The following is a 22,778-nucleotide window of genomic DNA, read 5'->3' on the forward strand; positions in this document are numbered from 1 at the left end:
GTCTTACTTCTTTGTTTTCTATCTGCATATCTTTGATTTCTTTTTCTTCCCAGAACTACATGTAGAGTCATGAATATAAGTGGTAGTTAAAGACGTTCTTGGCCTAAGATCATCCTGATCGTAGGGGAAAAGCATTTAGTTTTTCACCATTGAGTAATGGCAACCCACTCCAGCACTCTTGCCTGGAAAATCCCATGGATGGAGGAGCCTGGTAGGCTGCAGTCCATGGGGTCGCTAAGACTCGGGCATGACTGAGCAACTTCACTTTCACTTTTCACTTTCATGCATTGGAGAAGGAAATGGCAACCCACTCCAGTGTTCTTGCCTGGAGAATCCCAGGGACAGAGGAGCCTAGTGGGCTGCCGTCTATGGGGTCGCACAGGGTCGGACACGACTGAAGCGACTTAGCAGCATGTTGATAGCAGATTTTTCACTATGCCCTTTCTCAGTTGAGGAAGTTCACTTCTATTTCTAGATTATCAGAAGTGGGTGTTGGATCTTTTTTTTTTAATATTTAGTTTCTGGTGCGTCGGGTCTTAGTTGTACCGTGTGGGATCTTCATTGTGGTTTGCAGGATCTTCGGTTGTGATGCGCAGGCTCTGGAGTATGGGCTCAGCAGTTGCAGCACATGCGATCTTAGTTTCCCAGCCAGGAGTTGAACCACTGGACCATCAGGGAAATCCCGTCTTTTCCCCATCTATTTGCCATAAAGTGATGGGACTGGATGCCATGATTTTAGTTTTTGGAATGTTGAGTTTTAAGCCAACTTTTTCTCTTTCCTCTCTATCAATTACCCTTTTATATATTTGCTAAAATTGTGTTAAGAAACTTTGCATCTATGTTCATGAGGGATATTAGTCTGTAGTTTTTGTTCATTATGTATTTTTCTGATTTTGATATCAAGATAATAGTTGCCTCATGGGAGGAATTGGAAAGTATTTCCTCCTTTTCAATTTTCTGAAATTATTTGTATAGAATTGGTATTCTTTAAAACTGTGGCTCAATTTACCAATAAAACTATCTAGGTTTGTAGTTTTCTTTATGGGAAGGCTTTAAACTACAGATTTCATTTCTTTAATAGATATGGGATTATTCATGTTATCTGTTTCTGTTTGGATGAGCTTTGGTACTTTGTTTCTTTCAAGGAATTTTTCCACTTCACTGAAGTTACAAAATTTAACAGTGTGCATTTGCTCATAGTATTATATTCTTATGTTTTTCATGTCTGTAATACATCTCATTTCTGATATTGTTAATTTGTGTCCTTCTCCCTCTTGCCTCAGTCTGAATAGAGGTTTATCAATCATTTTAATTTTTCTCAGAGAACCAGCTTTTGGTTTCATTGATTTCTGCTGTTTATTGTTTTCTCTCCTCTGCTTGTTCTGTGTTACATTTGTGTTCTCTCGCCTCTCACCTCTTTAAAGTAGGGCTTTTATTTTTTTTCTCTCATTTTATATTATGTAACTTTCAGTTATACAGCATTATAACTGAAAGCATTATAGTTTAACTTCTGTGTGCACTACAGAGTATAAATCTGTTTACCATCTATTACCTTAAACTCAGGACTACCCAGCTGATGCAGTGGTAAAGAATCCACCTGCCAGTGCTGGAGATGCATGATATGTGGGTTCCATCCCCGGGTCCGGAAGATCCTCTGGAGTGGGAAATAGCAACTTGCGCCAGTAGTCTTGCCTGAAAAATTCAATGGACAGAGGAGCCTGGCAGACTACAGCCCTTTGGATCTCAAAGAGTCGGACATGACTGAGTGTGCACGCACACACACACACACACACACACACCAAACAGTTGACCCCTCTTCACCCATTTTGCCCACCCTCCTGAATTACCTTTTCCCACTGGTAACCACTATTCTGTTCTATCTGTGAGTTTGTTTTTGTTTTCTTTTGTTTGTTGGATCTTATTTTGTTTCAGATTTCACATATGAGTAAAATCATACAGTATTTGTCTTTGACTTACTTCACTTAGCGTAATGCCCTGAGGGTCCATTCTTGTCACAGATGGCAAGATTTCCTTTTTTATGGCAGTGAACATAGGGATATATCTTCTTGAATCAGTGTTTCCTTGTTCTTTGGAAAAAATACCCAGGAGTAGGGTAGCTGGGTCATGTAGTGTTCTATTCTTAATTTTTTGAGGAAATCCATACTATTTTCTATAGTGGCTGTACCAATTTACATTAAATTTTTTTGTTTTCATTTTCTGCTCTGTCTGGGTGAATTCCATCAAACTTCTTCTTACTTACTTACTGATTGATTTTTCTACCTCATCCAGTCTGCTGTTGAACCTCTCTAGTATTTCATTATTATTATTATTGGTTCAATTATAACTTTTTATAAAAATTTTGTTTGGTAGTTTCTTATTTTTTCTCTCTTTGTTGAGGTTCTCACTTGTTCATACATTCTTCTCCCAAGTTCAGTGAGTACCTTTATGACTATTACTTTGGACTGTTTATTGGATAGATTGCTTACCTTTATTTTGTTTAGTTCTTTTTCTGAGTTTTATCTTGTCTTGTGATTGGAACAGACTTCTCTGTCTCCTCATTTTGCCTGATTCTCTTTGTGTGTGTATTAGGTAAATCATCTACCTCTCCCAGTCTTGAAGGGGGTAGCCTTATGCAGGAGATACCTTATGCTGCTCAGAAGTGCAGTCCTGCCTGGCCTTCAGATGCTAGCACTCAGTGGGTACCCGCTGGGGGCTGCTTGCCCCCTCCGGCAGTGTCAGGGTTGAGCTGCTGCTGTGATGCACTGGTGGGTGGCACTGGTCCTGAGAATGACTGTGGGGTCTGGCTGCTAGGTGCTGGTAGGAGGGGTTTTCATCTGGCTGGCTTTCAGGCTTGGAGGAGGCACAAGAGGTATGGGGCTCTTGGTGGGCCATGCCCACTGATGTTAACAGGTAAGATCAGTGGTCTCAAACTTTTTGGTTAAAAAAAATTTTTTGGTAACAGGGACTGGTTTCATGGAAGACAGTTGTTCCATTGAATGGAGTAGAGAGTGGGGGAAAAGGGATGGAGGGTTGGGGGTGGTGGAGGTGGTGGTGATTTACGAGATAACATGAGCTGAGCACTGGGGAGCTTCACACACTGGCCTGCTGCCCACTGCTTGCTGTGCAGCCAGGTTCCTAACAGCCACAGACCAGTACTGGTCCTTGGCCTGGGGATTGAGGGCCCCTGGTTTAGATGGAGATTTCCAAAATGGCTTCCGCCAGCGTCTTCGTCCTTAGGAAGCATCCCGAGTGGTTCCTCTCAAATAAATGCTTCAAAATTAGTAAGTAGATCCCCTTCCCCTCTGGCCCGGGTCTTTTCAAACTTGTGTTTATGCACTGGTGTTTCAGTTGATGCAGTCTGTGTGCAGTCTCCTTGGGAGCAGCTTTTTTTGTTTGTTTGTTATCATTCTGTAGTTTTCCTGGACATACTCCTTGTTTCTTGTTTTTTTAAAAATTTTATTTACTTATTAACTGTGCTGGGTCTTCCTTCATTGCTGTGTGTGGGCTTTCGCTAATTGTAGTGAGCTGGGACTACTCTTCATTTCTGGTTCGTGGGCTTCTCATTGCAGTGGCTTCTCCTTGCAAAGCATGTGCTCTCGGCATGCAGGCTTCAGTGGGCTCAGTAGTTGTGGTTCGTGGGCCCTGGAGCGCTGGATCAGTAGTTATGGCTCACAGACTTAGTTGCTCCTCAGCATGTGGGGTCTTCCCAGACCAGAAATCAAATGTCCCCTTCATTGGCAGACTGGACCCCTCGGGGAGTCTTCTTTGTTGGTTTTTAAAGCCAGGTGTTTGGGGGGCTCCTCTGCTCAGAATCTGAGGGTTGGGATGCCCAATGTGAAACTCAGATCCCTCACTCCTTAGGGAAAATAGCCATACGTTTGTGATCCTTCCCAATTGTGGATTGTGGGCGAGGTGTGGTTTTTCCTTTGGAGGATCTCTGTTTCTTCTACCCATGTCACTGCTGTCCTTTTATCCTTTGTTATGGAGATTCTTCTCATCTAGTTTTCAGGTCTCTTTCAGAGGGAATTATTGTATTTAGTTGTGGATTTGTTGTTTCACGGGAGGTGAGTTCAGGATCTTTCTACATCGTCAAATGGAACCTGATCTCCTTCATTTGCTCTTTTTAAAATTAGTTGAGATATAGTTGACATACAGTGTAAGTTTCGGGTGTGCAGCATTGTGATTAGACATTTATATTAATTCCATTTTGAGACGATCACTGTGATAAGCCTAGTTACCATCTGTTATCACTTAAAGTTATTATAATATTGCTCTGTATTCTGAATGCTACATCCCCATGACATTTGTTTTATAACTAGAAGTTTGTGCCTTTTGATTTTATTTGGCTGCACTGGGTCTTAGTTGTGTCATGCAGGATCTGGTTGCAGCTTGCAAGCTCTGAGTTGTGGCATGTGGGATCTGGTTCCCTGACCAGGCACCTGCATTGGGAGTGCAGAGTCCTAGCCACTGGACTATTAGGGAAGTCCCTACTGGATTTTTAACATCAGACACTGTAGTTTTCCTCTCTGAAATTTTTATTTATGTATTTTTAAAGAAATATTATCCATGTTTTCATTTAACACAGTCTTTGCTCTAGCTTCTTGAACCAATGTATTATAGTAACTTATATAATACCTTTTCATGTCCCCATTTGTTCTATTCTTTGAGTCACTTCTGAGTCAGATTTAATTGTTTTTTCTTTTCATGATAGGTTTAATTTTCTGCTTTCGTTTTTGTGTCTGGTAATTTTTGATTTGATACTAGACATTGTTAATTTTAACTAAGCTTGATGCTATTTTTGTATACCTGTTAATATAATAGTCTTATTAAATTCTGGATGTGATTCAGTTGTTTTGGAACTGTTTATTTTATATCTTGCTTCTAAGCTTTTTTAGGTGGGACAGGATATGTGTTTATTGCAGAATTTATTTTCTTCTGACTGACGGCAAGACTCATTTTTCTGTAGTCAAATAGTAAATATCTTAGGCCTTGTGAGCTATTCTTTCTTGCAGCTGCCTATCCCTTCTGTTACAGTGTGTAAGCACTATACTCCATAGGGAGTGTTTAAAAGAATGAGGATATTGTGAGATTTATTCTTGACACTGTAATTTGAATTTCATCTAGTTTTCAATTCTCATGAAATATTACCACATGACTTTTTTTTTTTTTTTTTTTAATAATGTAAAAGCTATCCTGAGTTCTTGGGCTGTACAGAAGCAGAAGGTGGACCAGATTGATCCGTGGGATATAATTTACTGACCCCTTTTCTAACCAATCCTATTTGAAATATGACCTTTTTCTATTTTGGCTACTGGGGACAGAACTTTTAAGACTTGTATGGGTGCTGGGCACATTATTTCCTCTAGTCCTTTTAGTGATTCTTTCCCTCACCTTGGGTAGTTTCCTCACATATGTACACTGATCAGTACTTTGCTGAAGACTCAGAAAGGGCTGTTTGCAGATTTCCAGAGTGGTCTCTGTACCTCTCACCTCTTTGGTCACTACTCCATGAATGCTAATTCCTATCTCCAAATTGTCTTTTGATGCCCAGCCTCACCTCTTTGACAGAGGGAAATTGCCAGGTTTTGATTGGGTCCTCTCTCTTTGCCTCTTACCCCACTAATACATACTGGGATAATTGTAGTGTTTATTGTCTTTGTTTCTAATCTTTTATGTATCACTGTTCACTGTCTTTTCTCACCTCTTGTGTGATTGATGTCTTGAGTGCTGCTGTTTTATATATTCTGTTCTGTTATTTGGTTGTTTCAGGTAAATACAATTTCTGTTGCTCCATATTAATTGAAAACACAAGCCTATTACTTTTTCTCCTTCTCTGGTTTTTTTTTATTTGTTTGTTTTTTACTGTCATTTTAAGGGGTTTGTGGAGAAGGGACAGCCCACTGCCTTGGTGCAATGTGCCTCCATTATTTTGAGAATTAAAATATTGGGACCTTTCATTTCCCAAGTGTGCATTTAGTGCTTACTGCGTGTTAACCTCTTTTCTGGGTCTTACGAATAAAATTTTAAATGAACTTCCATTATAGGCAGTCTCCAAAATTAAATAATGAACATAGTGTCTATCCATGAAATAAGGGATTTGTGGAAAAGGGACAGCCCACGCTCTTGGTGTAACGTACCTCCATTATGGATTCCTTTTGGATTTACTAGCTTGAGTGAATCATAACTAAAGGTCCACAAATCATTTATTTTTAAATGGCAATTTTAGATTTAAGTAAATACATAGCTACTTGTCTAAATGCCAGATAGGCTAAAAATGATACTGTATCATTGCTTTTTCTTTCTTTTTATGGCTTTATTCTCATTTGTTTCTTTTTAAAAAAGATTATTGGCATATAGTTGATTTACAGTGTTGTGTTGGTTTCAGGTATGTAGCACAGTGAATCAGTTCTCAGGGTTTTTGTGTTGTTTTTTTTTTTTAAAGACTCTTTCCCCATATAGGCTATTACAAAGTACAGTAGAGTTACCTACACTATTTGTTGTTTCATTATTTTTTGGTGTTTTTTAAAATTCAGTTGTTTGTATCATTGTTTTTGTATGAAATAGTCTCAGCTCACTATGGTAATATGTTTTCCCCATATTGATCAAATATTATTATTGATAGTTAATAGTAACTTTTCTTAGTAAAACACGATTTTAATAAATTCAGTTTGGCAAGCCAAATCTCTTAAAACGTATTTGTGTTGAAAAAAAATGGGATGCAATGTGACATAGAGTCAAAACGTGGTATTTAGTGTTAGCTGGGTTATAATATTAGATTTGCCACTTGATATTTATGTGTCCTGGGCAAGTTATTTATTTGTGAGTCTCTTCATAATGGTGACAACAATATGCATCTTTAAAGTTGTTTTAAGGATCCAGTGTTCCCTCTTGCTTTTTTGGGAAATTTTAGAAACCAACATATGATATCCCTATTGTTTACCTTTAAGTAGTTGACATGTGAAAAATAGATCCATTTGTAATTCATTCTTTTTTGAATTTGTATGGTCTGCTCAATCAACAGTTAGAACTGGACCTGGAACAACTGACTGGTTCCAAATAGGAAAAGGAGTACGTCAAGGCTGTATATTGTCACCCTGCTCATTTAACTTATATGCAGAGTACATCATGAGAAACACTGGGCTGGAAGAAGCACAAGCTGGAATCAAGATTGCCAGGAGAAATCTCAATAACCTCAGATATGCAGATGACACCACCCTTATGGCAGAAAGTGAAGAGGAACTCAAAAGTCTCTTGATGAAAGTGAAAGAGGAGAGTGAAAAAGTTGGCTTAAAACTCAACATTCAGAAAACGAAGATCATGGCATCTGGTCCCATCACTTCATGGGAAATAGATGGGGAAGCAGTGGAAACAGTGTCAGACTTTATCTTTTTGGGCTCCAAAATCACTGCAGATGGTGACTGCAGCTTCACTCCTTGGAAGAAAAGTTATGACCAACCTAGATAGCATATTGAAAAGCAGAGACATTACTTTGCCAACTAAGGTCCGTCTAGTCAAGGCTATGGTTTTTCCAGTGGTCATGTATGGATGTGAGAGCTGGACTGTGAAGAAGGCTGAGTGCTGAAGAATTGATGCTTTTGAACTGTGGTGTTGGAGAAGACTCTTGAGAGTCCCTTGGACTGCAAGGAGATCCAACCAGTCCATTCTGAAGGAGATGAGCCCTGGGATTTCTTTGGAAGGAATGATACTAAAGCTGAAACTCCAGGACTTTGGCCACCTCATGCGAGGAGTTGACTCATTGGAAAAGACTCTGATGCTGGGAGGGATTGGGGGCAGGAGGAGAAGGGGGCGACAGAGGATGAGATGGCTGGATGGCATCACTGACTTGATGGACAGGGAGGCCTGGCATGCTGCGATTCATGGGGTCGCAAAGAGTTGGACACGACTGAACATGAATTTTGTTGCAAAAAATTTGAAATTTCTTTTTTCTGACGATAATGGCTTTGTCACAAATAGTTGGTAAACTGGACCAAAATATATGAACCATCTTTTATTAGATATTACACCAAAGGCAGAGTAGGATTGTGGTCCCCAAGAGAGCGGTAATAAAGAATATGAGTTTCTACAACTACCGTGGCTTTTTGCCTGGAAGCAACTTTGGAATTGAAGAAGCAGGGAGGGGGAGCCTAATGATCCTGTAACCACGCTCAGTTGAGGCACAGACTGGATTTTGGCAAGGCTTGGGCAGCTACAAGTTGCATGGTCAAGTTCTAAAAAGATAGAACTATGCAATCAAAGGAACTCCAAGGGGCTTCCTTGGTGGCTCAGTGGTAAAGAATCCATTTGCTAATGCAAGAGACACAGGTTTAATTCCTGATCTGGAAAGATCTCACATCCACAGAGCAGCTAAGCCCGTGTGCCACAACTATTGAGCCTGTGTTCTAGAGCCTGGGAGCCACTGCTACTAAGCCCATGTGCTGCAACTGCTAAAGCCCATGTGCCCTAGAGCCTGTGCTCTGCACCAGGAGACACCACTGCAATGAGAAGCCTGTGCACTGCAGCTAGAGGGTAGTCTGTGGAGCATGAAGACCAAGCACAGCCAAAAATAGTTTTTTTTTTTTTAAAAGCTCCAGAAATCTTTATATGGGCTACCTTGAGTCTTTAATGAATACTAGGTCGTGAATGCATGAACTCTGTAAACCCAGACAGTGAACATCCAGGAAATTACTAGCAGAATCTTTACCAGATTTATGCAGGAGACATTTAACTCTGACCAGAGTGAAGGATCTTTTGGTGCATCCAAGACATTCAGTGGAGAGCCCATTGGATTTGTCATGTTGTAAAGATAGAAAAGTTCTCGGGGAGAGGGGGCTCAAATAGATCTCTAAATAATTACCTGCTAAAACAAAACCCAACTCTCTGATGATTGCAAACACTCAAAAACAACAGTGTCATTCATATTTTCCCACATCTAAGCAGAAATTCCTAGACATTGCAAGAAACATATCCAAGGTAGTCTATAACCAGGAGAAAAGTCAGTCCAGAGAAATAGATCCAGAAATGAAAGAGGTGATGGAGCTAGCAGACAGGGATATTAAAAATAAAATAAGTTAAATTAAAAAATTTAAATGTAAAGAAAAATATGAATGTAATGGCTAGAGAAATGGAAGACATGAAAAAGAACCAAATAGAACTTCTAGGAGTAAACAAAGGATTATCTGAAATAAAAGTTAACTGAACAGATTTAACAGTAGATTGGACAGAGCAGAAGAACAGACCAGTAAATGTGAAGATACAGCAAAACTTTATAATCTTAAAAGGAAGCAGAGAAAGACAGCTGAAAATAGTCAGTGGCTCATTGGTCTGTGAGATAGTACCAGGTAAGCTCAACAAAGTATATTTGACATTCTCAAAGGATGGAACCAAAAGTATTGTAAGAAGTAGTGGCTCAAAATTTTCCAAATTTGATGAAAATGATGAACTCATAAGATCCAATAGTCTGAACAAACCCAAAGCAGGGTAGATCCACACAAAAATACCATGAGAGCAGTTTCTAAAAACCAGTGATGAAAAAGAGTATTTTGAGTGCAGCCAAAGGAAAAGACATATTATATATAGAGAAACAGTAAGGACTTCTTGTCAGAAACTATGGAAACTAGGAGATGATGAAACATTTTATATTCAGGAAAATTTCCTTTGAAAGCAAGGGTGAAATAGAAACATTTTCAGCCCAAACTATAGAATTTGTTACTACCTAGTTGAAAGTTACTACAAGAAACATCTTTCAGATGGAGGGAAAATGGATCAGATGAAAACTTAGATCTGGACAAAGAAATGATAAATATATTTGAGTATAAAGTACATTTCCCCTAATTTTAAAGATAATTGGCTGTTTATAAAGAAAAGTCATGAGTTTTATGACATATATGTAGAAGTAAAATGTATGATATACAAGGTATTAAGGATGAGAGCAGGGAAATGGGAGTACACCACAGTGTTGTAAGGGTAGCGGGTGTTCACATATTTTGTGAAGTAAGAGATATCATTGATGGTACAGTCTACTGAGTTAAAGATGTATATTGTAAAACCCAGAGCAACCACTAAGTATTAAAGAAGTATGCCGTTCAACTAGATATGAAATGAAACGCTAGAGTATGCCAAGTTAATCCCAAAGAAGACAAGAAAAGGTGGAAGAAGGGAACAAAGAAGTGTATGGATATATGGAAGGTAAATGGTAAGATTATAGATTTAAATCCAATTATATCAATAATTGCATTAAATGCAAATAATTTTGATCAGGATTTGGTAAACTTCTTTAAAAAAACAGATATTAAGAATGTTTTAGGCTTTGTGGTCAGTATAATGTCCTAGAAACTCTTCAGTTCTGCCAGGGTAGCAAAAAATCTAGTTCTAGTTAGTTGTTCAGTCATGTCCGACTCTTTGCAACCCCATGGACTATAACTCACCAGGCTTCTCTGTTCATTGAATTCTCCAGGTAAGAATACTGGAATGGGTTGCCATTTCCTTCTCCAGGGGATGTTCCCGACCCAGGGATTGAACCCTGGTCTCTGCACTGCAGGCAGATTCTTTATGATCTGAGCCACCAGGGAAGCCCCATAGCAAAAATAAAAGTAACCATAGATAGTACATAAATTAATAAGTATGACTGTGTTTCACTAAAACTTTCTTTATATATACACTGCAATTTGAATTTCATGTAATTGTTATGCATTGCAAAATACTATTTTTTTCTTTGATTTTTTTTTTTTTTTACTCCCAACTTTTAGAAAATGTAGAAGTGTTCTTAGTTCACAGGCTGCACAGAAGCAGATAATGGGCTGCATTTGCCTTTTGCCCTGTTGTAGTTTGCTAACCCTTGGCCTAACCTGCTCTCTCCAGTCTGGTCACCATTAGCTACCTGTGATATTTAAATAAAAATTAATTAAAATTAAATAAAAGGGATTGTCAGAGTGGATGAAAAAAATAAGACTCAACTGTATGCTAAAAAAATCCACAAAAATCCAGAGTTATAGCTGAAAAATAAAAAGGATAGAAAGTGCTATACTCTGCAAAACTAATCATAAGAAAGTTTGAATAGTATACTAATATCAGAAAGTGGAAACTCCAGAACATGGACTAGAATGTTGCAGGAGTTACTTTGTCAAGGAGATGTAATGATTCTGACAGTGTCTTCCCCCCAACTCCCCCTGCCCAATAATGGAGCTCTAAAATATTGGAAGCAAATTGAGAGTTGAAAGATATATATGCAATCTAAAGTTAAAATTGGAAGTTTCATCACTCCTCTCAGTAATTGATAGTGCAACTAGATAGGGAATCAGTCCTAATATAGGACATGAATGGTGTTGTCAACAAACTGGATGTTACTGACATTTCTCCTCATGGCGAAAGGTGCATTCTTTGGAAATGACGGACAACCTCAGATGTTGGCGAGGATGTATAGCAACTGGCGTAGTAGTGGGGGGAAGGTTAAATGATACAACCATTTTAGCAGAATGCTTGTGAGTTTCTTATGAAGTTAAACCTACTTATACTGTGCACGAGTGCACGTGTGCTCAGTTGTGTCCCACTCTGCGACCTTATAGACTGTAACTGGCAAGGCTTCTCTGTCCATGGGGTTCTCCAGGCAAGAATACTGGAGTGGGTTGCTATTTTCTCTTCCAGGGGATCTTCCTGACCCAAGGATTGAACCCATATCTCTTGCATCTCCTGCATTGGCAGGCAGATTCTTTACCACTCTGCCACCATACTATACACGCTGTCAGTTCTAACTACTATCTACACAAGAGAAATAAAAATGTTTGTCCACACACAGACTTGTACACAAACGTGCATAGCAGCTTTACTTACAATAGCCTCAGACTGGAAATAACCTGAGCATTCATCAGATGATTGAGTCAGCAAATACTGTTCATAGAATGGGATACTGCTCACATCAATAAGGTGTGGATTGCTAACATATGCAAAATGTGAGTGACTGTAAAAAACATGATGCTGAGTTTAAAAAGTCAAACAAAATGAGGACATACTATATGATTCCATTTGTGTGAAACTCTAAAGACAAATCTACACTCACAAAAAGCAGCTCAGTGCTTGCCTGAGGCTAAAAGTGGGTTCATTGACTAGGAAGGTCACAGGGAAATCATTTATTTAGTCATAGTCTCTTCTGGTTTTTAATTTTTTTTTTTTTTTGGCTTATCTTAGTTTGTTCTCATTGCATTAGGAAGCTTAATCATTCATAAAAGAGTTTATGATTGGCAACTTGAAATTGATAGTGTGGGTAGAATTGATTGGTTGGTATAAACGAACATTGGAACATTCTGTTTTCTGTGTTTCCTTTAGAGGTTTTAGAAATATATCTGTTTTTCTATCTGCTTCTTTAAGTATGAGCAAGAAGTGTGTATTATTGTTTATTCATTTGCTAATCAGTCAGTTCTTTGGGTTATGAAAAGAGTATGTTTTTGAATAAATTATTTTAAAATTTTGTTTTGTCAAAGTACAGTTGATTTACAATATTGTGTGAATTTCTGCTATATAACAGTGATTCAGTCATATATATATATCTATATATATATACACACACAGACACACACACACATTCTTTTTCATATTCTTTTCCTTTATGCTGTATCACAGGATATTTAATGTACTTCCCTGTGCTATACAGTAGGACCTTGTTTGTCCATTGTATATATAATAGTTTGCATCAACTAATCCCAAACTCCCAATTCATTCCCCACCCCACCCTCTGCTTGACAACCACAAGTCTGTTCTCCATGTCTGTGAGTCTGTTTCTCTTTCATAGGTAAGTTCATTTGTGTCGTATTTTAGAGTCCACATATAAGGAATATCATGTTATTTGTCCTTTTCTGACTTAACTTCACTTAATAGGATAATCTCTAGGTCTACCCATGTTGCTGCCAGTGACATTTCATTCCTTTTTTATGGCTAAGTAGTTTCCATTGTATGTATGTAGTACATCTTCTTTATCTGTTGATGGACATTTATGTTACTTTGTTTTCATGTCTTAGTTATTGTAAATAGTGCTGCTGTGAAGATTGGAGTGCATATATCTTTTTGAATTACAGTTTTTTCTGGATATATGCCCTGAGGTGGGATTGCTGAATCATATGGCAACTCTTAATTTTTTGAGGAACCTCCATACTGTTTTCCATAGTTGCTGTACCAATTTACATTCCCACCAACAGTATAGGAGGGTTCTCTTTTCTCCACACCCTCTCCAGCATTTATTATTTGTAGACTTTTTAATGATGGCCATTCTCACCTGTGTGAGGTGGTACCTCACTATAATTTTTGATTCACATTTCTCTTATTAAAATAAAAATTTTTAGTCCAAATCATCTGTTCATTGAACAAGTGTTTACTGAATGTAGGGTATGTGGGTAGGCACTGTCCTAGGTGCTGAAGATAGAGGCCTACTTAATGTGGGATGGAGGTAATCAGAAGGGCATTTATAATACAGCGTGAAGTATAAGTAGAATAATGTTGGGATATTCAGCAGGAGCACTTAATCCTGATAAAAGAATAATCAAGGAGTGGATAAAAGAATGATTTCTTAAGATATGACAACCAAACAACTTTGAGGATGAAGAGAGGTGAGTTGATAATAGAGGGAACAGCACATACAGAGGTCTAGAGGCTAGAAACAGCATGGAATATTTGGGTATTTCATAAAGTTTAGTATGGCAGATTTGTTGAATCATTAAACCAGACTAATAACTCATTAGTCTGGACTTCCTGTTATATGAAGAAAAATAACCCCATATATTTGAAGCCACTCTGTTTAGGTTTTCTGATACTTGAACATATCCATAACCAGCAGAGGAAGATAACATATTTAAGTTAAAACAAAGAGATGGATGAGATAACCTAGACAAAAGAAATGAAGTCCTAAAATAGAACCAGCTTTCAAGGAAAGTGCAGAAGTGAGCCTGCAGATGAATCCAATACAGGGCAGAGAAATAAGAGGAGGAATCAGAAAAGCAGTGTCACAGGATGGCCAGGTTTCAAGAATGAAGTTGTGGGCACTGCTGTCATATGCTGCCAAATAAGCAAAGACTATAGTATCCATCTTTGCGTGAAATGTTCCCTTGGTATCTCATATTTTCTTGAAGAGATCTCTAGTCTGTCCCATTCTGTTATTTTCCTCTATTTCTTTGCGTTGATCACTTAGGAAGGCTTTCTTAACTCCCCTTGCTATTCTTTGGAACTCTGCATTCCAAAGAATATCTTTCCTTTGGGTATATCTTTCCTTTTCTTCTTTGCCTTTCACTTCTCTTCTTTTCTCAGCTATTTGTAAGGCCTCCTCAGACAACCATTTTGCCTTTTTGCATTTCTTCTTGGGAATGGTTTTGATCACCGCCTCCTGTAAAATGTCACCATCCATAGTTCTTCAGGCACTCTGTCTAAAAAATCGAATCCCTTAAATCTATTTGTGACTTCATTGTATAATCGTAAGGGATTTGATTTAGGTCATACCTGAATGGTCTAGTGGTTTTCCCTACTTTCTTCAATTTAAGTCTAAATTTGGCAATAAGGAGTTCATGATCTGAACCACAGTCAGCTCCCAGTGTATAGAGCTTCTCTATCTTCGGCTGCAAAGAAATAATCAGTCTGATTTCGGTATTGACCATCTGGCGATGTCCATGTGTAGAGTCGTCTTTCGTGTTGTTGGAAGAGAGTATTGCTACGACCAGTACATTCTCTTGGCAAAACTATGTTACCCTTTTCCGTGCTTCATTTTGTACTCCAAGGTGAAACTGGCCTGTTACTCCAGGTATCTCTTGACTTCCTACTTTTGCATTCCAGTCCCCTGTGATGAAAAGAACGTCTTTTTTTGGTGTTTTCTAGAAGGTCTTGTACGTCATCATAGAACCATTCAACTCCAGCTTCTTCAGAATTAGTGGTTAGGGCACAGACTTGGATTACTGCGATACTGAATGGTTTGTCTCGGAAATGAGCAGAAATCATTCTGTCATTTTTGAGATTGCATCCAAGTACTGCATTTTGGATTCTTTTGTTGACTGTGATGGCTATTCCATTTCTTGTTGACTGTGATGGCTATTCCATTTCTTCTAAGGGAATCTTGCCCACAGTATATAGTAAAGGGTCATCTGAATTAAATGCTGCCATTCTGGTCCATTTTAGTTCATTGATTATTAAAATGTCGATGTTCACTATTTCCATCTCCTGTTTAACCACTTCTAGTTTACCTTGATTCATGGACCTAACATTCCAGGTTCCTAGGCAATATTGTTCTTCACAGCATCACACTTTGCTTCATCACCAATCACATCCACAACTGGGCATTGTTTTTGCTTTGGCTTCATCTCTTCATTCTTTCTGGAGCTATTTTTCTACTCTTCTCCAGTAGCATATTGGGCACCTATTGACCTGGAGAGTTCATCTTTCAGTGTCCTATCTTTTTGCTTTTTCATACTGTTCATGGGGTTCTCCAGGCAAGAATACCAAAGACATTTACCATCCGTTTCTCCAGTGGACCATGTTTTTTCAGAACTCTCCACCATGACCCTTCTGTCTTGGGCACAATAAAGGACAGAAAAGGTATGGACCTAACAGAAGCAGAAGATATCAAGAAGAGGTGGCAAGAATACACAGAACTGTACAAAAAAGATCTTTATGATCCAGATATCCATGATGGTTGTGATCACTTACCTCGAGCCAGACATCCTGGAATGTGAAGTCGAGTAGGCCTTAGAAAGCTGGTGGAGGTGATGGAATTCCAGCTGAGCTCTCAAATCCTAAAAGATGATGCTGTGAAAGTGCTGCACTCAGTATGCCCGCAAATTTGGAAAACTCAGCAGTGGCCACAAGACTGGAAAAGGTCAGTTCTCATTCCAATCCCAAAGAAAGGCAATGCCAAAGAATGTTCAAACTTCCAGACAATTGCGCTCATCTCACACGCTACCAAAGTAATGCTCAAAATTCTTCAGGCGAGGCTTCAACAGTATGTGAACTGAGAATTTCCAGCTGGTCAAGCTGGATTTAGAAAAGGCAGAGGAATCAGAGATCAAATTGCCAACATCCTTTGGATCATAGAAAAAGCAAGAGAATTCCAGAAGAACATCTACTTCTGCTTTATTGAGTATGCCAAAGCCCTTGACTGTGTGGATCACAACAAACTGTGGAAAATTCTGAAAGAGATGGGAATACCTGACCACTTGACCTGCCTCCTGAGAAATCTGTATGCAGGTCAAGAAGCCACAGTTAGAACCGGACATGGAACAACGGACTGGTTCCAAATTGGTAAAGGAGTACCACAAGGTTGTATATTGTCACCCTGTTTATTTAACTTATATGCAGAGTACATCATGAGAAATGCTGGGCTGGATGAAGTACGGTATCAAGATTGCTGGGAGAAATATAAATAACCTCAGATATGCAGATGACACCACCCTTACGGCAGAAAGTGAAGAAGAACTAAAGAGCCTCTTGATGAAAGTGAAAGAGGAGAGTGAAAAGTTGGCTTAAAACTCAGCATTGAAGAAACTAAGATCAAGAAACAGTCCCATCACTTCATGGCAAATAGGTGGGGAAACAATGGAAACAGTGTCAGACTTTATTTTTTGGGGCTCCAAAAATCACTGCAAATGGTGACTGCAGCCATGAAATTAAAAGATGCTTACTCCTTGGAAGGAAAGTTATGACCAACCTAGACAGCATATTAAAAAGCAGAGACATGACTTTGCTGACAAGGGTCCGTCTAGTCAAAGCTATGGTTTTTCCAGTAGTCATGTATGGATGTGAGGGTTGGACCATAAAGAAGGCTAATGGCCGAAGAATTGATACTTTTGAACTGTGGTGTTGGAGAAGACTCTTGAGTGTCCCTTGGACTGCAATGAGATCAAACCAGTCAATCATAAAGGAAATCAGTCTTGTATACTCTTTGGAACAACGGATGCTGAAGCTGAAGCTCCAAATCTTTGGCCACCTGATGTGTAGAACTGACTCACTGGAAAAGACCCTGATGCTGGGCAAGATTGAAGGCAGGAGGAAAAGGGGATGACAGAGGATGACATGATTGGATGGCATCACCAACTCGATGGACATGAGTTTGATCAAGCTCCAGGAGTTGGTGATCTACAGAAAAGCCTGCGTGTTGCAGTCCATGGGATGGCAAAGAGTCAGACACCACTAAGCGACTCCACTGTAACTGTAACTAAAAGGGACCCAGTCTTAGTAAAGCTTTCACTCTAGGAACTCTTTTTTTTCTTTTTATTTATATATTTTTTAATATAAATTTATTTATTTTAATTGGAGGTTAATTACTTTACAATATTTTATTGGTTTTTCCATACATCAACATCTGCCACAGGTATACATGTGTTCCCCATCCTGAACCCCCTCCCTCCCTTTTTTTTTCTTTTTAAAGTGTAGAAATTAAGTCAACAGCTGTTGTACTTTCATTCAGTTAGATTAGATTTTGTGCACATAAGAACTAAATACTGAGATAATGATAATTCTACACCAGCAGTGAAGAGTAAGAGGTGATGATGTTAGTTTTTCAACATAGCTGAACAGTCTCAGTGGAACACTTTCAAAAACATATTTAATATCTTGGCTATCCTGAACCTGTAGGAAAGAAGGATTCTTTAAACTGAGATATTTGTATGTCTTTTGGGTTGTTTCTAAACTCTTTGAACATATTTACATAAATTTTTGTGTTTACATTTTTTAGGATGTCCATAGCTTTCATTGGAAATTAAGAGGTTGTCTTGTGTTGGATTTCCCTGGCAGCAGACAAAAATGTGAGGGCATGTAGTTTATTTGGAAATTGATGCCAGGAAACATGAGTGGGGAAGAGTAGTGGAGTGATCCTGGGAAAGGGGGAAAAAAGCCAATATGGAATGTGTTTTTAAGTAACTTATTTTATCGGCAACTGGGATGAAATTTTTCTGTTGAGATAAAAGATCATATCTCAGATTGATCCCAGCAGAGGAGTTAAGGAGCTTCTGCCAGTTACTTGTTTAGAGATGCTCTCAAGAACACTTAACCTCCCCGCCCTGTAGTCAGAGAGAAATCCTCATGTGAAGACTTGCACAAGCTTGCAGGTTGGCCTGTCCTGGAATCATGTAAGTGGTGAGAGGTTCAAGGTGAGGTGCTGCCAGCATCTGCTACAGAGGTAACAATAAAATACAATTTTATTTCTTGGTTAATTGAAGATTTTTTTAAAGATTTAAAAAAGCTATTAATTCTTTAATGTCACAGAATTTCCAATTTTAAGTGGTAAGATTATTATGCTTATTTTTAAATAGTCCTTATCCCTTAGAGATATACAGTGAAATATTTGTGGATGAAATCATACCTGGAATTTGCTTTAAAATAACACATTGGGGTGAATCAGGTTGTCTGAATGGTTAAATAACCCATGTAAGACTGTCAGAAAACATGCCCTGTTGTCTTTTTCCTTTAATTGTAACTATCAAATGTTAATAAGAATGGATCAGTGCCTTTAGAAATCTTTAGGCAGAACCTGTTTTTTATGGGTTGTGTTTTGCTGATGTTTCAGTGGAACATACTTAAATCACCAGCATTTTATTTAGACAACCTGGTTTAGTTATAAATAATTTTTAGTAGTCAGCTGGCTGGCCCCCAAATAAGGTGTCAGCATTTGCTTTAAATAAGACATGATCACCATCTGGTGGTGAATAACAGTAACTTTGGTTTGTATATTGCTTTATGGCTTATAAAGTGTTTTCATATACATCTTCTCATTTATTGAGATTATTGTAGAAGTTACAGTGAATTCATTTTGTTATGCTTTCTGCCAAGATTTATGAACCTGTAAGATGACATAGATCTGTAAGATGACATGGTATGTTACTTATATAGTTACTTCTGCTTGTCGAATGAATGTTGACTGAAAGAAAGTATAAATTGATCACTTGTTAGGTAGGAATGAAGATAACATAAATTTCATAATGGAACAGAATTCTTTTAAGTTCATATCTGCAGAACTGTCTTTAAAAGAAACATCAAACTGATTTCCTAACACCTAAAACCATGGTATTGAATCATAAAGGCATCTTTTAGTGTGCATTTAAGTTTTTAAATTCTATGAAACATACATTATGTAGATAGAAATTTGGTATTCTGTAGAGGTCTGGTGTTAGGAAATCACTGTATAGGTATTTATTTAGTTAAATAAATAAAGACTATATGACATCAAAAAGTCTGCCTTTATTTGCTTTCTCTTCTTTTCCTGTTTATGCTTAGTTTTTAGTCTCTCTGAATTATCAAAATTTGGGATAAATGAAAATAATTTTTTAGCTAGTGTGCTTGATTTTTTGCTTTATTTATAATAAATATTAAAACTGTAATGTAATTTCCCCCATTATTTTGTTTAACATTATAGATAAAATCAGGTCTTGTGGGCTAGCAAAGCAATTTATAATTTGGCTTTGGTTTCAGTGGATACTACCTATTTTGCAGGTTGAGCATTGTCTGAAGGTGGTGTTTTTCATTTTGAGTAACAGTGCTTGCTTTTGAATTCTAAAGCACAGTGTTTCTCAGCCTTTTTTTTCCCATGATCACATTTCTAAAGAGAAAAGTTTAAAATTAATTTCTCCCTAGCAAGAGAAATGAAATGCTAAGGAGTAAGATTTTGTCTCATAGGGTTAAGTTGTGGAGAACCGTAAACCATTATCTGAGATTTTTTACCCTCCTCCAGGACCAGTTTTTGCCTCCTTGGTTGCAGTATTGCTCCCAGTGAGAATATAAACTGTAGTGAACTTTGCTTTTTATAATTGTAAATTTTCCAGAAAGCAATTTGGAAGTGAAGTGATTGTTTCAAAAGTTTTTGTTTGTTTTAAATAAATTCTTACTCATTTGTTTTTGGCAGCCCTGTGTCGTCCTTGCTTTTCTGAGGCTTTCTGTAGTTACAGTGAGCTGGGGCTACTCTTCATTGCAGTACATGGGCTTCTGATTGCAGTGGCTTCTTTTGTGGAGCACAGGCTCTAGTGTGTTGGGTTCAGTAGTTGCAGCACATGGGCTTAGTTGTTCTGTGGCATGTGGAATCTTCCTGGACCAGGGATTGAACTCATGTCCCTTGCATTGGCAGGTGGATTCCTATCCACTGCACCACCATGGAAAGTCCTCAAAACTTTTAACTGTAAAAATGGATAGGAAAGTAGCAACAGCAGTCTTGGATGCACAACATTGTGAATGTAATTAATGGCACTGAAACGTACACTTAAAATGGTTAAGATAATAATTCTATGTTGTTTGTTTTAAACATCGATCGTGTAACACGCCAAGACCCATTGATTTTTGTGCACTTTAAAACGATGGACTGTATGGTATATAAATTATATCTCAGTCAGTTCAGTTCAGTCGCTCAGCGTCCAGCTCCTTGAGACCCCATGAACTGCAGCACGCCAGGCCTCCCTTTCCATCACCAACTCCTGGAGTCTACCCAGACTCATGTCCATTGAGTTGGTGATGCCATCCAACCGTCTCATCCTCTCGTCCCCTGCTCCTCCTGCCCTCAATCTTTCCCATCATCAGGGTCTTTTCAAATGAGTCAGCTCTTCGCATAAGGTGGCCACAGTATTGGAGTTTCAGCTTCAACATCAGTCCTTCCAATGAACACCTAGAACTGATCTCCTTTAGGAGGGACTGGTTGGATCTCCTTGCAGTCCAAGGGACTCTCAAGAGTCTTCTCCAACACCACAGTTCAAAAGTATCAATTCTTCGGCGCTTAGCTTTCTTTAGAGTCCAACTTTCACATCCATACATCACTACTGGAAAAACCATAGCCTTGACTAGACGGACCTTTGTCAGCAAAGTAATGTCTCTGCTTTTTAATATGCTGTCTATGTTGGTCATAACTTTCCTTCCAAGGAGTAAACGTCTTTTAATTTCATGGCTGCAGTCACCATTTGCAGTGATTTTTGGAGCCCCAAAAAATAAAGTCTGACACTGTTTCCACTGTTTCCCCTTCTATTTGCCATAAAGTGATGGGACTGGATGCCATGATCTTCGTTTTCTGAATGTTGAGCTTTAAGTCAACCTTTTCACTCTCCTCTTTCACTTTCATCAAGAGACTCTTTAGTTCTTCATTTTCTGCCATGAGGGTGGTGTCATCTGCATATCTGAGGTTATGGATATTTCTCCCAGCAATCTTGATTCCAGCTTGTGCTTCCTCCAGCCCAGCGTTTCTCATGATGTATTCTGCATATAAGTTAAATAAGCAGGGTGACAATATACAGCCATGACATATTCCTTTCCTATTTGGAACCAGTCTGTTGTTCCATGTCCAGTTCTAACTGTTGCTTCCTGACCTGCATACAGGTTTCTCAAGAAGCAGATCAGGTGGTCTGGTATTCCCATCTCTTTCAGAATTCTCCACAGTTTATTGTGATCCACACAGTCAAAGGCTTTGGCATAGTCAATAAAGCAGAAATAGATATTTTTCTGGAACTCTCTTGCTTTTTCCATGATCCAGCGGATGTTGGCAATTTGATCTCTGGTTCCTCTGCTTTTTCTAAAACCAGCTTGAACATCTGGAAGTTCACGGTTCTGTTGAAAAACGGATGAGTGGATAGGAAGGAGTAGTAATAGTCTTTCTGTTGTCGCAGCAACCTTTTAGCTGAATTACATTTTAGAAATGTGTAATGCCTCAGAGTGCATAGTCAGGAGCAACCCAAGATAAGAACCCAGATACTGAGCTGTGCAAAAAGGTGCTTGATTCATAACTTAGGTCTTCCTCCATCCGTTTGATACTACTTGGATATTTAAGAAATGTTACATTGAGGCTTGGATTGGAAGGTCAGAGGTCTGGGATCTTCCTTCTGCTCTCTTTGATGTTGGGCAGTTACCATCACATCTTAGTTGCTAAGTTTTCTAGTTTATCAGAGAGTGTACTTTCAGTTAAAAAATGCTAAATCCTATGATTACTGCTGTGTTATTCTGAGGCTGCAGTACTTAGATGTGGACATTGAATATTAGAGCTGGAAGTCTTTAGTTCACCTGGTACAACTCTATTTATGGATGAAAAAATTGAGGTTTGCACCTCTTGACTCTTTCTAGTGCTTTTCATTATATACATGTAACACAGTTTTAAAGAGTACTTAGTGGTGTATTAAGTGCAGGCTTTTAAGTATGGTGTGAACTTCCCTGGTGGCTCAGACAGTAAAGAATTTGCCCGCAATGTGGGAGACCTGGATTCGATCCTGGGTTGGGAAGATCCTCTAGAGAAGAGAATGGCAACCCACTCCAGTATTCCTGTCTGAAGAATCACATGAACAGAGGAGCCTGGTGGAGTGCAATCCGTGGGGTTACAAAGAATGGGACAGAACTAAACAACTCTTTCTTCTGAACATTTGAAATGTTGAAGAATATGAGAAATAAGACATGGTGGTACACATAAATTTATTTGACTTTATTACTAAATGTCTATATGTATATGTTGCCTTTCTAAATATTGACCAAAGAAAAAGTTGTGGTTTCTGCTTTTAAAAATGAACAAATCAATAGGAATTACATAAAAGACAGATGAAGAATAGTCACTTTCTCAGATTAAGATTAGTGAGGGTGCTTGTTAGAAATTTTGAAATTTTCTAGATTTTGCAATTTTGCTTGATGGTTCTTGTCTACATCTTTTCTGCTACCACCTTAGCCCATGCCGTCATTGTCTTTTTTGTTTGTTTGTCTGTGACGGTTGCAGCACACAGGATCTTTGATCTTATTTGTGGCATGTGGTATTTAGTTCCCTGACCCAGGATCAAACCCAGGTCCTCTGCATTGGGAGCATGGAGTCT

At 38.5% G+C, this 22,778-nt stretch overlaps 1 protein-coding gene across 1 annotated transcript in view; it reads left to right on the forward strand.

Annotated features, from left to right (window-relative positions):
* Positions 1–22,778, forward strand: part of RSF1 (remodeling and spacing factor 1) — a 154,122-nt gene that overhangs the window by 19,087 nt on the left and 112,257 nt on the right. The gene's annotated exons all lie outside the window — the stretch shown is intronic.

Source organism: Bubalus bubalis, chromosome 5, assembly GCF_019923935.1.
Source record: "Bubalus bubalis isolate 160015118507 breed Murrah chromosome 5, NDDB_SH_1, whole genome shotgun sequence".
Taxonomy (NCBI): domain Eukaryota; kingdom Metazoa; phylum Chordata; class Mammalia; order Artiodactyla; family Bovidae; genus Bubalus; species Bubalus bubalis.